A 24044-nucleotide genomic window follows, 5' to 3' on the forward strand; every position below is an offset into this window, starting at 1 on the left:
GCTGCCATATGGACGATAATCTTTCTCATTTCGTCTCTGTCTTCACCATTACCGCTGTCAGTCCACTTTAATTGTTTGTATAGAGATTGTAGTAAACTGTAGATTCTTAGCCCGAATAAGTATAATCCTGGAGAGGGTAAAATATCACATGGGATGTTTGTACTGCAGACATCAGACTCCTTCCACCACGACCTACAGTTGGGCATTTCCCTCCCAGCGTCTTCTACGCTGGCCACCTCACCGTACCTTGCCGTGGTGCTTCCTTGTTCTTCCTCCTCACTGGACGTTGGTGACCTACTGTCATCTAACTGTTGTTTCTTCAGAGCGGATCGAAAAATTCTCAGGAATTGACAGGTTTCTGCAGTTAAGGTGGGTTCTTGTGAATGGTGTAGTTACAGGAATTCTCAGGGGTGTTTAAGATCCCCTTTCCTGAAATTCTAAATTCGCACGTTCGGAGGATAGAAAAAAAAAGTGTCTAGTTGTTAGTTGTTTCTTGGAAAATGATTGTACACCAGAACTGAATTAAATTTCAGTGAATAATACTTGGAAAATTTCACTCCATATTTTACAGTATTCATCTTGACAAAATCTCTCAGTGCGACTTAACCGTATCATTCCTCTAGACTCCTAACACTAGCACCTCATGACCTTGAGCTCGGGAGACTGACGCCTCTACCTGCCTGTGGGCATTATCCCTAACCCCCCCACCCCCGCACACACACCACCACCACCCACCCTGCCTGACCTACAGCATATGTATTTTGTTCCAAGGTTGACCCTCCCTCCCCACCGCCTCCGACCATTGTAGGTGTTCACCACATGCCAAGGATGTCCCCTTCCCCTGCCTCTCACATGCAGTGGGAAGAAAGTTTAGGCAGTTTGTGCATTGCTGGCAAGAACAACATACAAGATAATGAAAGAAGACGTGTTTAAGATGGAAGAAAAATGTGTTTGGGAGACCTGACCTTGAATAGTGTACTACCTTGGTGAAACCACAGTATAATAAAGCGTAAAGACATGTGAACATTGGAAAGAACGAGAAAATATACAGCTTTTTAAAAATGTTTTCCGAACTGGTGGGTCTTTGCTGAGGAGAGGTTAGCTACTTCATTCACATCCTTAGGAGTGAGTTAGGATCTTATGACGATGAAAGAATCTGAGCAAATTCACTAATTGAGCTAAGGGTAAGAATTTTGAAAGCTGATTAGGAGAGAACCTGGGGACGTAAGTGGAAACCTAACGAGGAAGCAATGAAAACGGATGTACGGAAATATATTCACTTAGCGGTATAAAGATCGAGGATTAGAATTATATGAAAATATGTTATATAACTGCAGAAGCTGGTGACGGAGTTTGGTAAAGTGTGTGGAAGAAGAAAGTTAAGAGTAAATGTGAATAAGAGCAAGGTTATTAGGTACAGTAGGGTTGAGGGTCAAGTCAATTGGGAGGTGAGTTTGAATGGAGAAAAACTGGAGGAAGTGAAGTGTTTTAGATATCTGGGAGTGGATTTGTCAGCGGATGGAACCATGGAAGCGGAAGTGGATCATAGGGTGGGGGAGGGGGCGAAAATTTTGGGAGCCTTGAAAAATGTGTGGGGAAGTCGAGAACATTATCCCGGAAAGCAAAAATGGGTATGTTTGAAGGAATAGTGGTTCCAACAATGTTGTATGGTTGCGAGGCGTGGGCTATGGATAGAGTTGTGCGCAGGAGGATGGATGTGCTGGAAATGAGATGTTTGAGGACAATGTGTGGTGTGAGGTGGTTTGATCGAGTAAGTAACGTAAGGGTAAGAGAGATGTGTGGAAATAAAAAGAGCGTGGTTGAGAGAGCAGAAGAGGGTGTTTTGAAATGGTTTGGGCACATGGAGAGAATGAGTGAGGAAAGATTGACCAAGAGGATATATGTGTCGGAGGTGGAGGGAACAAGGAGAAGAGGGAGACCAAATTGGAGGTGGAAAGATGGAGTGAAAAGGATTTTGTGTGATCGGGGCCTGAACATGCAGGAGGGTGAAAGGAGGGCAAGGAATAGAGTGAATTGGAGCGATGTGGTATACAGGGGTTGACGTGCTGTCAGTGGATTGAATCAAGGCATGTGAAGCGTCTGGGGTAAACCATGGAAAGCTGTGTAGGTATGTATATTTGCGTGTGTGGACGTGTGTATGTACATGTGTATGGGGGGGGTTGGGCCATTTCTTTCGTCTGTTTCCTTGCGCTACCTCGCAAACGCGGGAGACAGCGACAAAGTATAAAAAAAAAAAAAAAAATGTTATATAAAAGGGATTTGAATATTTTCGAGACTAGGCTGGCACCATGCATCATCTGGGCGAGGCAACATGTTTACTGAGTGTATTTAAAAGTAGGTAATTACCATAGTACCGAAACTCTCAGTTTGCTTCACAACAACACATTGTTCCCCCTGGTGTAGGGCCGAGGTAATTGCAAACGATTCATTCACGTCATCCCAGACAGCGTCTCACACCCTTGATTCCTCGTACCTCCATCTGTCGTCATTAGTGCAACCTTGAGTTTCAGTTTGTCATTGTTGCTGTTGTAACACATTCCAAACTCCATCGTTCCATTTGAGGTAATTTGCGAGCGTCTGTGTAGTTTGTTTTCGTTTTGTTTGCATGATCCTTGTTCCTAGGTAGCCAGATCATCAGCCTACTTTGGACGTGGAGTTCACCAGCGCTTACTGTAAACATGTTTGTGTATTTTGTGTACAAATGCTGTTACAGGAAAATGACTTGTTTAATGTCCACGAAGCAGTTGAGGGAAACCTCAAACACTTACTGTTCTTATACACTTTCAACAACATCCCACTCTGTGTATTATATTGGAGGTTATAGTAAACGATATAGCACTTAGTGTAAGTGAAACATATGACCTGTGATGGTGCCATTAGTGTGCAGGTGAATATGATTGTGTCCATGAAGCACTACCGTAAGAATGGTGCGCTCAAGTGTACAGTGTAGTCAATGTGGTGTAGGTACTGTAATGTAAAGGGAAAACCCGCAGTAAACATATTCATCAACGTCTGTCTTCCACCTCCTGAGTAGGATTTACTTCTCACCGCCTCGTAAATGAGTTACATAAAAATATAGAACTGTATGGAATATCACAGGGACGAATTGTAAAATATTTAGAAAGGGGAGGCATTCGATTGAGTGGTTCCAATCATTGACTCGTAACGTCGTAACCCTCCCCCTCCCCCTCCTTAATGTATCCTGTGAGGTTAACTCTCAAATATTTCACCCAATTCAGTATTTTCGCACAGGCTATCACTTAGTAATTACTCCCACCCATACTGGTGGAACTCATAATGGGTGGTTGGGTTTGAGGAGGGGGAGGGGATAAAGGGAGATATGTACCACTCATTCTTCATCAGCAGCCACTCAAAAGCAAGATGTAGAAGAATCATGAATCAGAGCTCACTAGACGGTCTAGAAATGAGGGCATATCAGGGGCGTATCCAAAGAAGGGGTGGTGCAATCGTCCACCCCTCCCTCCTTGAGCTATTCACTAGGTATAGAACACAAGAAGATTGATTTATAGTATTTACAAATACTCTTACCATTATTTAATATGAAATTCACTTTTACTAAAAAACAATGGTCGTTGTTTTGCTTATAACCTCACAGTTGTAGTCAGTTTTATGAGAATGTGACATACAATTGATTGGAATATCGAGATAACTCAAAATGCGCTAAGTTCTCTAAGGTACGATGTGTTCATAGATACCACTTTTGGGGTTATCATTATCTGGACGAGTTCATCAGATAATTGATAAGCGCGTACAACCTATCACAGAATGTAAGCATTAAGAGAGCGCTGGAGTTCTTTTTTCTTTAGGAAGGGGGTATGGCCTGATTTGGCTCCTAAACAAAACATCCGTCCATTGTATGGCACATTAAAGTTGTATTTTTTTTAAGCTCAGACATTAATGCGCGAATAGAAATATATTGCTCTTGAATATGATAGTGAGATATCCATATTTTATTGCCTGATGAAGTTTACACTAGAGTAAATCACACGTGTGGAAATATGTTATTTTTTCCCCAGGGGCAACCTTGATGATGGCGTCGACCCACCCCACATGATGGTCATCATGGCTTTTTTTTTTTCCCTATCGCAGTCAGGGTCACATTTAGAGGCAACTTATAAATGTTAAGGATTAATCTAACATTGATTAGAATAATCTTATGTCGTTACTAAACCCTGAAATTAGGTGGATGATGGAAATTCTGTAAATGTATGGAATCGGTTTTTAATGATGCTCTGCAGTTTCCGTTGGGCGGTAGGTTCTGTCGCAGGTCATAATGGCAGGGAGAGTGTGGGCGGGAGAGGTGTGTCAGGCAGCGTCCGTCACATTTACTTTTAGAACATGACTCACATGACAGTGTCGTCGTCCAGGACTCCCAGTGGAGGAAAGAGTTACAACTACACAAGAAATATCAACTTCCGAATCAAAACATATAATAATGAGAAAATTGAAAACAAAGAATTTAAAGATTTCAATATGATGGAGTTTAACCAAAATATCATAGATTTTTATCGTGTGTTGTTTACACCTTTTTATCCTGCCATTCTTCATTTGTCCTGGTGAACATCATTCTGGCATTCTTCACTTGTCATGGTGAACAACAACATGACTCGCAACAAGCAATTGACAATCCTTCCCTGGTAAGGAAGTATGGCACCTGCCTCAGTAATCATCAGTTTATGAAGATGCCCCAGTGAACAACAGTCTGCAACACCAGTTAACAACCGTAGATCTGCCACACCTGACCCAGTAAACAACATTCTGACACCAGTAAACAGCAGCCTATTTCACCTGCCCCAGTTAACAACAGTTTGCTACTCCAGTAAACTACAGGCTGCCGCATCAGTAAACAACAGTGTCACACCTGCCATGGTAAACAACAGTCTGACACACCAGAAAGCAAGCTGCCACACTTGCCCCACCTAAGAATAGTCTAACACACTAGTAAACAAGTCTACCAAACTTGCTCAAAGGAACAACAGTCAATGCCACAACAGTAAACAACACTCTACCACATCATTGAAACTGTGTCCCACACCAATCAACAAGGATGTGACCCACAAGTTAACAAGGATGTGACCGACCCAGCAGTTAACAAGGGTGTGACCCACCAGTCAACAAGGGTGTGACCCACCCAGTCAACAAGGGATGACCCACCAGTCAACAAGGTTGTGACTCACCATTCGACAAGGGTGTGACCCACAAGTTAACAAGGATGTGACCCACCAGTCAACAAGGGTGTGCCCCACCAGTTAACAAGAGTGTGACCCACCAGTCAACAAGAGTGTGACCCACCAGTCAACAAGTGTGTGACCCACCAGTCAACAAGGGTGTGACCCACCAGTTAACAAGGGTGTGCCCCACCAGTTAACAAATGTGTACCCCACCAGTTAACAAGGGTGTGCCCCACCAGTTAACAAGGGTAACGAGCAAACAACCATCCATGCTACCAACCAGGATAGTAACGAGCAGACGACCAGCCAGGCTACCAACCAGGATAGTAACGAGCAGACGACCAGCCAGGCTACCAACCAGGATAGTAACGAGCAGACGACCAGCCAGGCTACCAACCAGGATAGTAGCGAGCGAACGCCCAGCCGGGCTACTAACGAGAGTGGTAATGATGGGTGTCGAGTCAGCAGCCTCGGAGGTAACACCCATCACTTCCCCTACCAGCAGCTTCCACTTTGGTGCCGGGCGACTTGTAGTGCTCCTCTAGGATGGGGTTGGGGGGTTCATACCACCAGAAGGTGCACAGTCCCCCCACGGTGGAGGGAGACGGGTGGACGATCACCCCTAGGGGAAGGGACATTGGTGGTTCTTCCTTCCTTCCCCCATGAATGGAGACGGATGGACGATCACCCCAGGAGGAAGGGACATTTGTGATTCTTACTTCCTTCCCCCATAAATGGAGACGGATGGACGATCACCATTTAATGGAGGGAATGAGTAACCCATTACTGCTGACGCAGGGAAAAGGTTGGGTCATGACTTCTAAGAGTTGGGAGGAAGCTGGACCATCAGCCTGGAAGTATGGGAGAGAGATGGACCTCTCAGGGAGGAGAGATCAATGGCCCAGTGCTCATCAGGGAAGGGAGAGGGATGGCCCATGATCCGTGATGAAGAAAGAGGGTTACTCATATGAGAAGGGTAATTGATCAACCATTAAGGAAGGGAGAAAGTCGGATGACCATCCCATCAAGGGAGAAGTTTGGATGACCACCCCAAATAGGAAGGGAGGAGGTTAGATGGCCATCCAATCACGAAAGGAAGAAAGTTGGATGACCATCCAGTCAAGAAAGGGAGGTTGGATGACCATCTAGTCAAGAAATGGAGGTTAGATGACCATCAGTCACGAAAAGGAGGTTGGATGACCATCCAGTCAAAAAAAAAAGGGAGGTTGGATGACCATCCAGTCAAGAAATGGAGGTTGGATGACCATCAGTCAAGAAAAGGAAGTTGGATGACCATCCAGTCAAGAAAGGGAGGTTGGATGGCCATCAGTCAAGAAAAGGAGGTTGGATGACCATCCAGTCAAGAAAGGGAGGTTGGATGAACACTCAGTCTGGGGAGGGACGTATTTGGATGACCACCTCAACAAGGAAGGGCAAGAAAAGACGACCACCTTGGAAGACGACGAAGTGCAGGCAAGGCTGGCCGGAGCCGTTAGGGCCAGCTGCTGGCTCAGCACCTGCAAGCACCCGTGTCCGTCAGCTGGTGAGGTGCATGCATTACCCTTGCGTCACACCTTACCTCCTCATCACACTGGGATAAAGCAGAAGCAGGTGTCATAGTTGTGTGTATCATCGAACTGTTCACCAGCTTTAGTTATAACTTTTCCATGTTTCTGAAACATCTCACACACACACTAGGACACCTAAGACTATGGTTGTTACTTAGCGTTTGTCTCGTCAGAACCACGCACTTATTTTGTCCTCCTCAGTAAGAGGTAAACATAAGTGTGTCATGTCGTTTCTTCTTTGATAATTTTCTTCTTCAGTGAACACCGTAACCCCGACCTCTGACCTGACCTAGTTCAAAAGCAAAGGTCTCGTAAATGTTCTTTTCAAGGCCCAAGGCAAAGCTCAGTGGTTCAAGTGTGTAATAAAAGTTAACATTGACCTGACCTGGGGTGTTGGGGCTTTTGTGAAGGTGACCTTTGACCCAGCCTTCAAGGTATATATATATATATATATATATATATATATATATATATATATATATATATATATATATATATATATATATATATTCTTTTCTTTCTTTTAAACTATTCGCCATTTCCCGCATTACCGAGGTAGCGTTTAAGAACAGAGGACTGGGCCTTTGTGGAATATCCTCACCTGGCCCCCCTCTGTTCCTTCTTTTGGAAAATTAAAAAAAAAAAAAAACGAGAGGGGAGGATTTCCAGCCTCCCGCTCCCTCCCCTTTTAGTCGCCTTCTACAACACGCAGGGAATACGTGGGAAGTATTCTTAATCCCCTATCCCCAGGGATATATATATATATATATATATATATATATATATATATATATATATATATATATATATATATATATCTTTTTTCTTTTCTTTCATACTATTCGCCATTTCCCGCATTAGCGAGGTAGCGTTGAGAACAGAGGACTAGGCCCTTGAGGGAATATCCTCACCTGGGCCCCTTCTCTGTTCCCTCTTTTGGAAAATTAAAAAAAAAAGTGAGAGGGGAGGATTTCCAGCCCCCCGCTCCCTCCCCTTTTAGTCGCCTTCTACGACACGCAGGGAATACGTGGGAAGTATTCTTTCTCCCCTATCCCCAGGGATGATATATATATATATATATATATTTTATTTTGCTTTGTTGCTGTCTCCCGCGTTAGCGAGGTAGCGCAAGGAAACAGATGAAAGAATGGCCCAACCCACCCACATACACATGTATATACATACACGTCCACACACAGCACATACACATACCTATACATCTCAATGTACACATATATATACACACACAGACATATACATATATACCCATGTACATAATTCATACTGTCTGCCTTTATTCATTTCCATCGCCACCCCACCACACATGGAATAACAACACCCTCCCCCCCTTATGTGTGCGAGGTAATGCTAGGAAAAGACAACAAAGGCCCCATTCGTTCACACTCAGTCTCTAGCTGTCATGTAATAATGCACCTCCCCATTTGCCCCTTCACCGATGTTCCCATGTGTTCTCTTGTCATACGCACTGTATTTACCTCCTTACAAAACATCTTTTTATTCTCTCAAAAATTTAATGATACTCACTCACCCCGACTCTCATTTGCCCTCTTTTTCACCTCATGCACCTTTCTCTTGACCTTCTGCTGCTTTCTTTTATACATCTCCCAGTCATTTGCACTAACCTGCAAAAATTGTCCAAATGCCTCTCTCTTCTCTTTCACCAACAATCTTACTTCTTCGTCCCACCATTCACTACCTTTTCTAATATATCATCGCATTTTCCCGCATTAGCAAGGTAGCGCCAGGAACATAGGAAAGGTCACTTTCGCTTACATACATTCCCTAGGTGTCATGTGTAATGCACCGACACCACAGGTTCCTACCCAAATCCAGGTTCCACAGACCTTTTCAGTGTTTCCTGCAACTGCTTCTCTTACCTTGGTTCAGGCCATTGACAGCTCGTTGACCTCTGTTTACAACATTGTTCCAGTTCGCTCTGTCCCGTGCATGCCTGTCACCTTCCTTCATGTTCAAACCTTGGTCACTCAAAATCTTTTCACTCCATCCTCCCTTCTCCAATTTGGTGTCCTCTTTTTGTTTCCTCCATTTCTGACGCATATGTCCTCTCTGTCAACCTCTCCTTACTCAATCTCTCCATATGTCCAAACCATTGCAACACACTACCTTCAACTTTCTCAACCATACTACTTTTATTCCCATTCAAACTTACCTCCTAATTTACTTGAGTATATAGCGAATTAGAACCAGGAAACAAAGAAAAGCAGCATCCACTCATTCATTCTCTAGCTTTTATGTGTAGTGCACTAAAACCACAGCTCCCAATTCACATCCAGGCCTCACAGACCTTTCCATGGTATACCCGACATTTCATATTCCCAGGTTCAGACCATTGACAGCCGATTGACCCCAGCACATCACATCGTTTCAGTTCACTCTGTTCTGTGTAGACCTTTCACCCTCCTGCATGTTCAGGCTCTGATAGTGAGTGCAAAATCTTTTTCACTTCATCCTTCTATCTCCAATTTGGCCTCCCGCTCTCCTTGTTCCCTCCACCTCCGACACATGTATCTTCTTTGTCAACCTTTTTCACCCATTCTCTCCATTTGTCCAAGCCATTTCAGCACCCTCTTCTGCTCTCAACCACACTGTTTATTACCACACATCTCCTATTCTCTCATTACTTACTCGATCAAACTACCTCACACCGCATATTGTCCTCAAACATTTCATTTCCAACACATCCATCCTCCGCACAACCCTATCTATAGCTCATGCCTTGCAACCGTTTAATATTGCTAGAACTACTATTCCTTCAAAATACCCATTTTTGCCCTCCGGGATAATGTTCTCTTTCCACACATTCTTCATGGCTCCAAGAACCTTCGCTCCCTCCCCCACCCTATGGCTCACTTTCGCTTCCATGGTTCCATTCGCTGCTAAGTCCACTCCTAGATATGTAACACATTCCTTCCTCCAATTTTGTGCCATTCAAACTTACATCCCAACTAACTTGTCCCTCAATCCTGCTAAACCTAATAAGCTTGGTTTTATTCACATTCACTCAACTTTCTTCTTTTACACACTGTTCCTAACTCAGTCATCAACTTTTGCAGTTTCTCACTCGAACCAGCCACTAGTGCTTTATCATTGGCGAACAACAACTGACTCACTTCCTAGGCCCTCTCATCCCCAACAGACTGCATACTCATCCCTCTCTCCAAGACTCGTTTTACCTCCCTCACCACCCCATCCATGAACAAATTGAACAACCATGGGTACCATTCACTCTCCTCTCTTCCTACTCGTACAAATGCCTTACCTCCTACACCATATATTCTTAATATCTTCCACAAAGCATATGTCAACTCCATCATATGGCTTTTCCAAATCCATAAATGCCACACACAAATCATGTTTTTCCACACACACATTCTTCACAGCAAACACCTTATCTACACATTCACTGCCGCTTCTGAAACCACACTGTTCCTCCCAAATCTGATGCTCTGTACTTGCCTTCACCCTCTCAGTCAATACCCTCCCATATAATTTTCCAGGTGCACTCAACAAATTTATGCCTCTGTAGTTTGAACACTCTTCTTATCCCTTTTATTTAGTACAGTAGCATTATATATGCAGTCCACTAATCCTCAGGCACTTCTCCATGATCCATACATACATTGAATATCCTTACCAACCAGTCAACAACACAATCACCCCCTTTCTTAATTATTCAACTGCAGTATTATCCACTCCTGCTGCCTTGCCAGATTTCATTTTCAGTAAGGCTTTCATCACCTTTTTTCTCTTTACCAAACCACTTTCCCTGACTCTCTCACTTCACACACCACCCCAACCAAAACACCCTACATCTGCCACTCTTATCATCGAACTTATTCAACAATCCTTCAAAATACTCACTCCATCACTATCTGTTATCACTTTCCCCTTGCCCCCTTCACTGATGTTTCCATTTGTTTTCTTGTCTCACACATTACTTACCTCCTTCCAAAACATCTTTTTATTCTACCTAATGTTGAATGATACTCTCGCCCCAACTCTCATTTTTCCTCTTTTTCAACCCTTACACCTTCCTCTTGACCTCCTTCCTCTTTCTGTTATACATCTCCCCGTCATTTGCACTCTTTCCTTGTTGGTACCATCCAAATGCCTCTTTTTTTCTCCTTCACCGGCAACTTTACTTCTTCATCCCACCACTCACTACCCTTTCTAATCTGCCCACCTCCCACCTTTCTCATGTCACATGCATCTCTTGCACATGCCGTCACTGCTTCCCTAAATACATCCCATTCCTCACGCACTCCCCTTAGTTCATTTGCTCTCACCTTCTGCCATTCTACACTCAATCTCTCCTGATATTTATTAACACAAATCTTTGATTATGGCATTCAGTTACCTGTGCCATCTCAGCTTAGAAAAAATATAAAAGAAAATCAGTAGAAAAGACTAGCTTATCAGTAAGTTTTCCTCATATTATATTTCCTCCTATGGTAAGTGTCTTTTGTGATTATAAACCTTTATAACTTCATAAAAGGCTGCAAGTTTGATCTATGAAATAAACTTTAATAGATGACTTTTTGTATTGGCAGGATGGGGGCGTCGGGTCGGCCGATGGACATGGGGGACCCATGCACGCCAATGGCCTGGCAACAGCGTGACCTCAACTACCACCAGAGTGGCTACCAGGACAGATACGGACCAGGTGCAATAAAAGTCCTCTTACATTCACTGCATCAACATTGTTCAGCAGTGCCTGTTTATAGGCAACAATTATTGTCAGCTGAATGTTGTATCTTACAGACCACAGCATCAAAACTTTAAAGTAAAGGAGTAAGGTTAAGTCTGTGGCACATCCTCGAAACATGTGCTCTATATTTTGTAACATAAAATTTCATAGTGTAGCCACAGTAAATCTTCCGTGAGTACATGGCCATATGAGAGAGTAGATAAGATTATGGAATAAATTTGTTTCTGTAAAACTTGATATTGTTTGCTACTTTATTCTTGTCCTTATATGGTCTGCTATATCCAAGATCCAGTCATTTTCATCTTTTTTCTTTGGTTAATTATTGATGGTCTTTACAGGAGCAGTGGTAGGAGGCAGCAGCAGACCTGGGCCGCCTTCCACTAGTGACCGCCTCAGCCATCATACAGACAAATCATGGCGAATGCACCGTGATTCACGTGACTCTGGCCAGCCCAACTTGGTGCCATATGGAAGTGGCTATCCCTCTGGGTCCAGCACACAGTATGCCAGTGGGCCACCTCCTGCTCACTACCCACCCTCACGCCCCTCCTACTCAAGCGGACGCCCTCCTTCACGGCCACACACACCCTCAGGCACATCATCATCATCATCATCAACTAGTGAGGATAGTGAACAGGCACCAGGACCTGTAGAGCCAGTTGGTCCCATGCCTCACCCAATATATGGGTACACAGGATACTACCCAGGGTACCCTGCCTGGCCCTCACCCAGGGTATCCTGGTACATTAAAGTCTGCACGCTCTGTTCCTGCCCTGGCCTTAGCCACATGGGATGGCGAGCCCTGCCCTGTACATGGAAGTGGGCCCCTTTCATTTCCTGGCCCACATGGACCACTGCCTCCACCAGGATATCCACCCATGTTACCCCCTGGACCATTGTCTCTCCCTCCACCACCAGGGTCCTCCCGCCGTGTCAACTCTATCTATGACATGCGACTTCTTTCACCTCCACCTGGACCAATTTATGGAACACTTCCAGGGAGGACCATGCCGGCAGATCGACGAAGTCTTGCAGGGTCAACCATTCTTGGTCCAGCAGCTCCTGGAGCACCACTGGGTATCCCCCCACACCTCCTCCCACCAATGGCTCGCCCACTTCCAATGGTAGTTGATGAAAAAGGAAATCCAGAGCCCTTGCCTGTACGTAAGACTGGAGATAAAAATGGAACACTTCCCCCAGGAGTTAACACAAAAGCAGCATCGGTGGTACATTCGGAGAGTGAAGAAGTAGTTAAAAACCGCATTTGTTGCCGAGGAGGAGCATGTGTGGCCTGGGTCATCCTGGCAGTTATATGCATTGGTGTTCTCTTGGCTGTTATGCTTAGATTTATCTTGTAAATAATAAATAAGCATGTGAAAATAACTCTGGAAATGATATGATAATGCTCAAAACACAGATTTTAATGATTGCTTCAGAGCCATTATGTTGAAAGGATACTGATTTTACCTTGAAAAGGACATAATATAGGTAATTTTATTTATATAAAATTCCCACATCATGATTTTTATATATAACTTAATGGTACAGAAGTCACTGCAGCTCTTTTAAGAAGTTTTATGTTATTATTAATATATAGTATGAATGGCAAATTATTCACAAATCATCATATTGGGAAATTACCATAAAATTCAGATATGCATAAGGTAGTCCTTTCATATGAACCAGTTATTACTTACAGTAAACCATCCATGTGTTCATGCGAAAAAATGATTTTGTGCACGGAATAGGATTGATTACATGTACTGTATATTTGACGATAGCTGACACTGAATATGATGGAGTTAATTCCCATACTTTTCCTTTCCTGCTCACTAACAATGTTTTATGTTTGAGTGGGTATAAAGTTTGGAACTCACTATGTGATGGTTGCTGTTGTGTTCTTATGGCAAATATAATGACAGCAATAAATATGATCAAGTGATTTCACAGACCCAGCACCCCTTTTATGGGGCTTCATCAGTTTCAAGGCTGCACTTCAAGTAGGAGCTGGGAATAAATGGACTTCATTAGAGTGAAAAGTTGCCTGACAAGACTGTTACCCCTTTTCATCCATTGACAATTATACAACTTAACTAAGGGTGACCTTTCTGTCATGATGTAGCCATATGAAGACAAGTCCAGTTATACTAGTATTTTCATTTTTTGTTGTTGACAGTTAACCCAGGATCAATTTCTGAGAAAGAGATCTGGTGGTACCCAGGAACTTTGTAAAGGCTCTCATAGGGAAATTTTGATTCTTTTGGATTGAGAAATTCTTCGACAAGACTGTACTTCCAATGATACAGCTTCATCAAAGGTGACTGTTTACTCATGGTGAAACCTCGTGCAGATGGAGTCAACTAACACCATCATAGTAATATGCAAGAAAATGTTGTATATTATATTTTTTTTTAGCTATAATTAACCCAGGACCACTTTCTATGAAAAAGTCCTTGTGTTACCAGGACCTTCCTAAAGGTGGCTTTGCTACTTATAGTTGTAGATATTGACCCCTTTACAGTGAGAAAATCTTTGACAAGAACTGTTCTCTCAATGATACAGCCTCACCAAAGGAGACTTTTCACTTTTTTATGTTAGCTGAGATGGCACTGGCAGCTGAGGCCCTAATCAAAGCCATCCCATTAATGAAAGGGGAAGAGATATGTGGTAATAAAAAGAGTGTGGTTGGGAGAGCAGAAGAGGGTGTGTTAAAATGGTTTGGACACATGGAGAGAATGAGAGAGGAAAGATTGACAAAGAGGATATATCTGGCAGAGGTGGAGGGAAGAAGAAGCAGGAGACCAAACTGGAGGTGGAAGGATGGAGTGAAAAAGATTTTGAGCAATCAGGGCCTGAACATACAGGAGGGTGAAAGGCGTGCAAGGAATAGAGTGAATTGGAATGATGTGATATACCGGGGTCGACATGCTGTCAGTGGATTGAACCAGGGCATGTGAAGCGTCTGGGGTAAACCATGGAAAGGTCTATGTGGTCTGGATGTGGAAAGGGAGCTGTGGTTTCAGTACATTACACATGACAGCTAGAGACTGAGTGTGAACAAATGTAGCCTTTTTTTGTCTGTTCCTGGCGCTGCCTCACTGGAGGGGGGGATGCGATTTTGTGTATGCCCGGGTGGCGAGAGGAATGGATGAAGGCAGCAAGTATGATATGTACATGTGTGTGTATATATATATATATATATATATATATATATATAAGTGAGAGGGTTAAGGAAAATGATGTAAACAGAGAAGAGGTAGTAAAAGCTTTGCGGAAGATGAAAGCCGGCAAGGCAGCAGGTTTGGATGGTACTGCAGTGGAATTAATTAAGAAAGGGGGTGACTGTATTGTTGACTGGTTGGTAAGGTTATTTGATGTATGTATGATTCATGGCGAGGTGCCTGAGGATTGGCGGAATGCGTGCATAGTGCCATTGTACAAAGGCAAAGGGGATAAGAGTGAGTGCTCAAATTACAGAGGTATAAGTTTGTTGAGTATTCCTGGTAAATTATATGGGAGGGTATTGATTGAGAGGGTGAAGGCATGTACAGTGCATCAGACTGGGGAAGAGCAGTGTGGTTTCAGAAGTGGTAGAGGATGTGTGGATCAGGTGTTTGCTTTGAAGAATGTATGTGAGAAATACTTAGAAAAGTAAATGGATTTGTATGTAGCATTTATGGATCTGGAGAAGGCATATGAGAGAGTTGATAGAGATGCTCTGTGGAAGGTACTAAGAATATATGGTGTGGGAGGCAAGTTGTTAGAAGCAGTGAAAAGTTTTTATCGAGGATGTAAGGCATGTGTACGTGTAGGAAGAGAGGAAAGTGATTGGTTCTCAGTGAATGTAGGTTTGCGGCAGGGGTGTGTGATGTCTCCATGGTTGTTTAATTTGTTTATGGATGGGGTTGTTTGGGAGGTGAATGCAAGAGTTTTGGAAAGAGGGGCAAGTATGAAGTCTGTTGGGGATGAGAGAGCTTGGGAAGTGAGTCAGTTGTTGTTTGCTGATGATACAGTGCTGGTGGCTGATTCATGTGAGAAACTGCAGAAGCTGGTGACTGAGTTTGGTAAAGTGTGTGAAAGAAGAAAGTTAAGAGTAAATGTAAATAAGAGCAAGGTTATTAAGAACCATGGAAGCGGAAGTGAATCATAGGGTGGGGGCGAAAATCCTGGGAGCCTTGAAGAATGTGTGGAAGTCGAGAACATTATCTCCGAAAGCAAAAATGGGTATGTTTGAAGGAATAATGGTTCCAACAATGTTGTATGGTTGCGAGGCCGGGGCTATGGATAGAGTTGTGCGCAGGAGGGTGGATGTGCTGGAAATGAGATGTTTGAGGACAGTATGTGGTGTGAGGTGGTTTGATTGAGTAAGTAATGTAAGGGTAAGAGAGATGTGTGGAAATAAAAAGAGCATGGTTGAGAGAGCAGAAGAGGGTGTTTTGAAATGGTTTGGGCACATGGAGAGAATTAGTGAGGAAAGATTGACCAAGAGGATATATGTGTCAGAGGTGGAGGGAATGAGGAGAAGTGGGAGACCAAATTGGAGGTGGAAAGATGGAGCGAAAAAGATTTTGAGAGATCGGGGCCTGAACATGCAGGAGGGTGAAAGGCGGGCAAGGAATAGAGTGAATTGGATCGATGTGGTATACCGTGGTCGATGTGCTGTCAATGGATTGAATCAGGGCATGTGAAGCGTCTGGGGTAAACCATGGAAAGTTGTGTGGGGTCTGGATGTGGAAAGGGAGCTGTGGTTTCGGGCATTATTGCATGACAGCTAGAGACTGAGTGTGAACAAATGGGGCCTTTGTTGTCTTTTCCTAGTGCTACCTCGCACACATGAGGGGGGAGGGGGATGTTATTCCATGTGTGGCGAGGTGGTGATGGGAATGAATAAAGGCAGACAGTGTGAATTGTGTGCATGTGTATATATGTATGTGTCTGTGTGTGTATATATATGTGTACATTGAGATGTATGGATATGTATATTTGTGTGTGTGGACGTGTATGTATGTACATGTGTATGGGGGTGGGTTGGGCCATTTCTTTCGTCTGTTTCCTTGCGCTACCTCGCAAATGCGGGAGACAGCGACAAAGCAAAAAATAACGTGTATGTGGGTGGGTTGGGCCATTCTTTCGTCTTTTTCCTTGTGCTACCTTGCTAACGGGGAAGAAGGTAGTTAAGTATAATAGTAATAGTAAAAAACAAATATATATATACTTCATGTGTGGCGGGGTGGCGACGGGACTGACTAAAGGCAGCAAGTATGAATTATGTACATTTGTATATACGTATATGTCTGTGCATGTATATATATGTATATGTTGAAATGTATAGGTATGTATATGTGCATGTGTGGACATGTATGTATATACATGTGTATGTGGGTGGGTTGGGCCATTCTTTCGTCTGTTTCCTTGTGCTACCTCGCTAATGTGGGAAACAGTGACAAAGTATACTATATAATAATATTTTTTTCATACATATTGGCATTTCCCTTGTTTGCAAGGTAGCGTTAAGAGCAGAGAACTGAGCCTTAGAGGGAATATCCTCACTAGACCCTCTTCTCTGTTCCTTCTTTTGGAAAATTGGAAATGGGAGGGGAGGAGTTTCAGCCCCCCGCTCCCCTCCTTTTAGTCGCCTTTTACAACACGTAGGGAATATGTAGGAAGTATTCTTTATCTTTCCTCACTCATTCTCTCCATATGTCCAAATCACTTTAACACACCCTCTTCTGCTCTCTCAACTATAGTCTTTTTATTTCCACACATCTCTCTTACCCTTTCATACTTACTTGATCAAACCACCTCACACCACATATTGTCCTCAAACATTTCATTTTCAACACATCCACCCTCCTCCATACAACCATATCTATAGCCCATGCCTCACAATCATATAACATTGTTGGAACTACTATTCCTTCAAACATACCCATTTTTGAGGTAGCCTAGGAACGGACAAATACAGGCCACATCTTTTCTCTACCTGTCATGTATAATGCCCCAAAACCACAGCTCCCTATCCACAACCAGGCCTCACAAACATGTTCATAGTATACCCAGGATACTTCACATGCCCTGGTTCAGACTACTGACAGCATATCGACCCCTGTGTACCACATTGTTCCAATTCACTCTATATCATGCCTGCCTTTCACTCTCCTGCATGTTCAGGTCTTGATTGCTCAAAATCCTTTAAACTTCTACCTTCCATCTCCAGTATGGTCTCGCCATTCTCCTTGTTCCCTCCACTTCGAACATATATATATCCTCTTCGTCAACCTTTATTCCCTAATTCTCTCCACATGTCCAGCCCATTTCAGAACACCCTCATCAGCTCTCTTGACCATAGTCTTTTTAATACCTCATCTCTCTCTTACCCTTTCATTACTTATTTGACCAAGCCACCTCACACCGCATACTGTCCTCAAATATTTAATTTTCAGCATATCCACTGTCCTCTACATGGCCTCATCTACAGCCCAATGCTCACATCCACATAATATTAATGGGATTACTATACCTCCAAACACACCCATTTTTGCCCTCCCAGATAATGATCTCTTTTTGCACACATTCTTCAGTGCTTTCAGAACCTTTGCACCTCACCCACCCTATGACACTTCTGCTTCCAAATGGTTCTGTTAGCTGCCAAGTCCATTCTCACAAATATTTCACCTTCTTCTATCTTTTGATTTAGACTCACACCCCAACTCACCTGTCCTCCAACCCTGTTAAATCTAATAACCTTGATGTTATGGACATCACTCTCAACTTCCTCCTTTCACACACACGTCTAAACTCAGACACCAACTTGTGCAGTTTCTCACTTGAATCTGCCAGCAGTGCTGTATCATCATCAAACAAGAACTGGATCACTTCCTGGGCCCTCTCCTACCCTACAGTTTGGATACACGCCTCTCTCTCAACCTGCCACCAGTGTTGTATCATCAGCAAACAGCAACTGACTGATTTCCCAGGCCCTATCCTACCCTACAGATTGGATACTCGCCCCCTCTCTCCAAGATGCTTTCATTTACCACCCTCTAACCCCATCCATAAACAAATTAAAAAAAAAACAAGGTGACATCACACATGCCTATCATAGACCAACCTTCCTCTATGCATACTCCCAAATTGTAAGTATGCCATACACCTTTGATAAAAACTTCTCATTGCTTTGAGTAGCTTTCCTCCTACAATGTATATTCTTCAGACCCTCCACAAGGCATCTCTATCACCCCTATCATATGCTTTCTCCAGATTGCCACATACAAAAACCATCTGTTTCTCTAAGTGTTTCTCACACACATTCCTTAAAGCAAACACCTGATCCACATATCCTCTACCACTTCTGATACCACACCGCTCCTCCCCTCTCAGTCACTAACCTCTCATACAACGTGCCATGTACACACAACAGACTTATACCTTTGTAGTTTGAACAATCACATTTATCCCCCTTGCTTTTCTACAATGAAACCAAATACTCACTCCATATCCTTCTCATTTAATCACTACCTGTTACCATTTCCCCCTTTTGCTCTCTTCACAAATGTTCTTATTTTTTCTCTTATTTTTCTCACATTATTAACCACCTCCTAAGACATCTCATTCTTCCTAAAGTTTACTGATACTTGCAGCCCCAATTCTCATTTGCCCTCTTTTTCAGTCCTTGCACTTTTCTCTTGGCCTTCTGCTGCTTTCTCTTATCTGTCCCCCAGTCATTTTGTTCTCCTTCCTTGCATGTACCACCCAAATGCTGCTCTTTTTTCTTTCACTAGCAACTTCACTTCATCCTACCACTCACTACCTTCCACCTTTTGCATGCCACATGCATCTCTCTCACATGCCAGAACTGCTTCCATAAATACCTTTCATTTCTCATCCACTCTCCTTGCTTTGCTTTTATAATCTCAGTCTCTCCTGGTATTTCTTCACGCAAATCTTCTTCAAGCTCGCTTATTCTTACCACTCTCTTCTCACCAATATTGTTTCATCTTTTCAGAAACTCCACAAATCGTTACCCTTATTTCCACAAAAGTCTCTCTTTTACATGTTTGTGAATTAATATGTAATCCAATAATGCCCATTGACCATCTTTCCTACTCACATACATATATTTTTATATGTCCCTCTTTTTAAACTATGTATCCCCAACCAACTGTCCTTTTTAGCACTCAACTCCACAAGTGGTTTACCATTTCCATTCATAATACTAAATATCCCATGCCCCGCGATTATACCCACAACTACCACATTACTCACCTTCGCATTCAGATTACCCATCACTAATACCCGGTCTCTTGCAACTGCTGACACTTGCCTCTCATGATTTTTCTTCTGTATGCCAGGGCCATAAACACAAATAATCTTCTATCTCATCCCATATGCTTTCATTTTTCCCCATATCAGTCTAGAATTCACTTCCTGACACTCTTTCACACACTTCCACAACTGCCTTAGTAGTGCTACTCCTTCATTAGCTCTTGGTCTCTCATCAAATCCCTGACTTTACTCCTAAGACATTTTCAAACCATTCTTTCTCTTTACCTTTAAGCTTTGTTTCACTCAGAGGCAGAGCATTCAGGTTTCTTTTCTCATCTTGGTTACATCCACACACATTTATACACCCCAGACAGCCTTTGAGAAGGATGGGCACTCGCTGCTTGGGTCTTTCTTATGATTTTTCTTTTAGAAATTGAAATACAATGGGAAGGGGAGAAGTAAGTCTACCTCCATAATCCTGCATGCTGTAGAAGGCAATTAGAGAGGGCTGGAAACCCTTCCCTTCCTGTATTTCAATATATACACACCGAAACCACAGCTTCCTATCAACTTCCAAGCCCAACAGACCTTTCCTTGGTTTATCGTGGGCACTTTACATGATCTGGTTCAGTCCACTGACAGCACGCTGGCCCCCAGTATACCACAGCATTCCAATTCATTGTATCCCATGCAAGCATTATAGATATATGACCATTACATGGGTGTTGCTGGATTCTGCCTGCTCGAGATTACATTACATGTGAAAAGTTCCCTTTGGTGAGGCTGTATCACTGGAAGTACATTCTCCTCCAAAGGAGTCTAAAGTTCCCTGCTGTTGGAAGTAGTTCAGCCTTGAGCTGCAGGAGCCTTTGGAAAGGTCATGGGTAACACCAAAGCTCCTTCACAGAAATTGATCCTGGAGTAATCATAAATAATATGTATGTATATATGAATGTATATTATTGCCTCTCCTGCTTTAGCAAAGAAGCATCAGGAATTATGGCCTTATTTGCACACATCTAATCTCTGTATGTATAGGTGTACTGAAACCAGAAATTACCATCTGCAGCCAAGATCCACAGAGTTCTCCACTATTTTTTTTTGTTAGCTGAGATGGCACAGGCAATTGAATGCCCTAATCAAAATAATCTTATTAACACTTTGTATATATAGGGGGTAGGGGAGAAAGAATACTTCCCGTGTATTCTCTGTGTATCATAGAAGGCAACTAAAGGGATAGGGAGCGAGGGGCTGGAAATCCTCCTTTCCCATTTTAAATTTTTCAAAAAAGGGAACAGAGAAGGAGGCCAAGTGAGGATATTCCCTCTAATGCTCAGCCCTCTGTTCTTAATGCTACCTCGCTAAGGCGGGAAATTGCGAGTGTATAAAAAAAATATATTGCAAATGACCATGCACTTTCATAGAACATGACTATTTGATTACTAGAAATGGAATACCCATTGTCTCATGTCCATGAGCAATGGGGTCCCAATCGGTCTTATCCCTCTAGGCTCACATTACCTAGTAGCGAACAGTTTTACCAAACTTACTGCCAGATGGAGGTATATAAACACAAAAATAAAAGCACATTTTCATAGAACATATAATGCCCTCCAACTGCAAGGATATCAACCCCATACCATTTGTGTGGTAGCTGGGTCAATGAGCAACAGGTTCTTGATCAATAAAATTGTTGGCTCTGGGGTAATGTGAGCCTGATGGGATAAGACTAATCAAGACCCCATTTTCTCTTTTCTGGAAAGCTGTGCAATTCTTCACCCTCATCTCCTCAAGGTAATGATCAGACATCCCACCAGCTGCCCCTCTTAGCACATTCACATCCAAAAGTTTCTCTCTTGCAAGCCTATCAATTGTATGCAGTCCAATAATGGTTGCTGACCATCTTTCCTACCAGGTATTCCTAATCACCAGTCCTTTTTTTAGCACACAACTACACACACTGTTTGCCATTAACATTACTAGATACCCCATATACCTTAAAGTGCCACATCAATCTACTTTGCATTTAAATCACCCATCACCAATACCTGATGCCTACCAGCAAAATTGCTAATACACTCACTAGCTGCCTTCAGAACTCTTGCCTCTCATAATCTTTTTTCTTATGACAGCCAGGTGCATAAGCACTAATAATTACTCATCTTTTCCAATCCACTTGTGTAATCCAAGTACCTGTTTATTGACTGACCCTTTAGGAAGTAGGAAGAGCTGGGTTGACTATGGACTGGCAACCAGAAGGATTCGAACCTCTGTGTTCAACTTTGGGCAGCCTGTGAATGCATCAAAGTCAGCAACACTGTTACACTGCAGTTATAATTACCCAAGGGTCTTTTCCTAAGAAAGAGTTCTGGTGCTGTGTAGAACTTCTTTCCAAAGGCTCCAGGAGCCCTATTCTGCACTACTTCCAGTGGCAGCAAAATGAAGACTCCTTTAGAATGAGAAGTTCTTTGACAAGACTGTGCTCCCAGTGATACATCCATGCAAAAGGTGACTTTTCACTCATAGTGTAACCTAATGCAGATGGAGTTTGGTAACACCTACAGTATGTATGAATTATAGTGTTATTGTTAAATGACAGTTAAATATTCAGTGTTTGATCTATACTTGACAAATTTTCTGGTCTTGATAAATAGGCCTAATGAAAATCATGTATATAATTTCATGCTTTGATTATGGTATCTTATTGGTCTGCTATTTCAGTATGACTGCAACTTATGTACGCTTCTCTTTTTATGTAAGTTACTTAAACCTGTATATACATGTATTGTGAATGAGGAGGCATTAAAGGTTCATGTTGATGAAAGCATATCATCCTTATATCATTCTTCTTTCTATGGTGCTGGTACTGATATTTTAAGATTTTGATTGTACATACACAAGAGTATCATTAAAAGATGGAAACTTTAATTAATTTTCATATCCACTTTATAGCATTAGCGTCCAGGTATTTATTTATCATACTTTGTTGCTGTCTCCTGCATATCTAATTAGCGAGGTAGTGCAAGGAAACAGACGAAAGAATGGCCCAACCCACCCACATACACATGTATGTACATACATGCCCACATATGCACATATACATACCTATACATACACAGACATACATATATACACATGTACATATTCATATTTGCTGCCCTCATCCATTCCCATCGCCACCCTGCCACACATGAAATGCGCCCCCCCCCCCACGTGTGCGAGGTAGCACTAGGAAAAGACAAAAAAGGCTACAATCGTTCACTCTCAGTCTCTAGCTGTCATGTGTAATGCACTAAAACCACAGCTCCCTTTCCATATCCAGGCCCCACAAAATTTTCCATGGTTTACCTCAGACACTTCACATGCCCTGGTTCAATCCACTGACAGCTCATCCAGCCAGGTAAACCACATCATTCCGATTCACTCTTTTCCTTGCACGCCTTTCACCCTCCTGTATGTTCAGGCCCCAATTGCTCAAAATCTTTTCACTCCATCCTTCCACCTCTAATTTGGTCTCCCGCTTCTCCTCCTTCCCCCTACCTCTGACACATATATCCTCTTTGTCAATCTTTTCGCACTCATTTTCTCCATGTGACCAAACCATTTCAACACACCCTCTTCTCCTATCTCAGCCACACACTTTTTATGTCCACACATCTCTCTTACCCTTTCATTATTTACTCGATCAAAGCACCTCACATCACATATTGTCCTCAAACATTTCATTTCCAACACATCCACCCTCCTCCACACAACCCTATCTATAGCCCATGCCTCGCAAACATATAACATTGTTGGAACCACTATTCCTCCAAGCATACCCATTTTTGCTCTACGAGATAACGTTCTCGCCTTTCACACATTCTTCAATGCTCGCAGAACCTTCGCCCCCTCCCCATCCTGTGACTCACTTCTGCTTCCTTGGTTCCTTTTGCTGTTAAGTCCACTTCCAGATATCTAAAACATTTCCTGCATTAACGAGGTAATTTCAAGGACAGATGACTGAGCATTAAAGGGGAAAATCCTCACTTGGCACCCTTCTCAGCTCCTTTTGGAAAAGTAAAACAATGCTCCTTTTGAAAAGTAAAACAGGAAGGGAGGATTTTCAGCCCCCTGCTCCCACTCATTTTAAAATTTTCTCCATCTTCATCTGATCTGTCTCATCTCATAATTACTCAATGAGTTCTTCACAGTCAGCAAGTTTCTTAGCCTGCTTTACGGGCCTGTCACTTGCATACTGCACTTAAT

The 24044-nt window shown here is 42.8% G+C and overlaps 1 pseudogene; it reads left to right on the forward strand.

Moving 5' to 3' along the window:
- The first annotated feature begins 221 nt into the window (after nt 1-221).
- LOC139754610 (uncharacterized) lies at nt 222-22724 on the forward strand (annotated as a pseudogene).
- Nucleotides 22725-24044: the final 1320 nt, after the last annotated feature.

This window comes from Panulirus ornatus, chromosome 17 (genome assembly GCF_036320965.1).
Source record: "Panulirus ornatus isolate Po-2019 chromosome 17, ASM3632096v1, whole genome shotgun sequence".
In the NCBI taxonomy this organism is placed as follows: domain Eukaryota; kingdom Metazoa; phylum Arthropoda; class Malacostraca; order Decapoda; family Palinuridae; genus Panulirus; species Panulirus ornatus.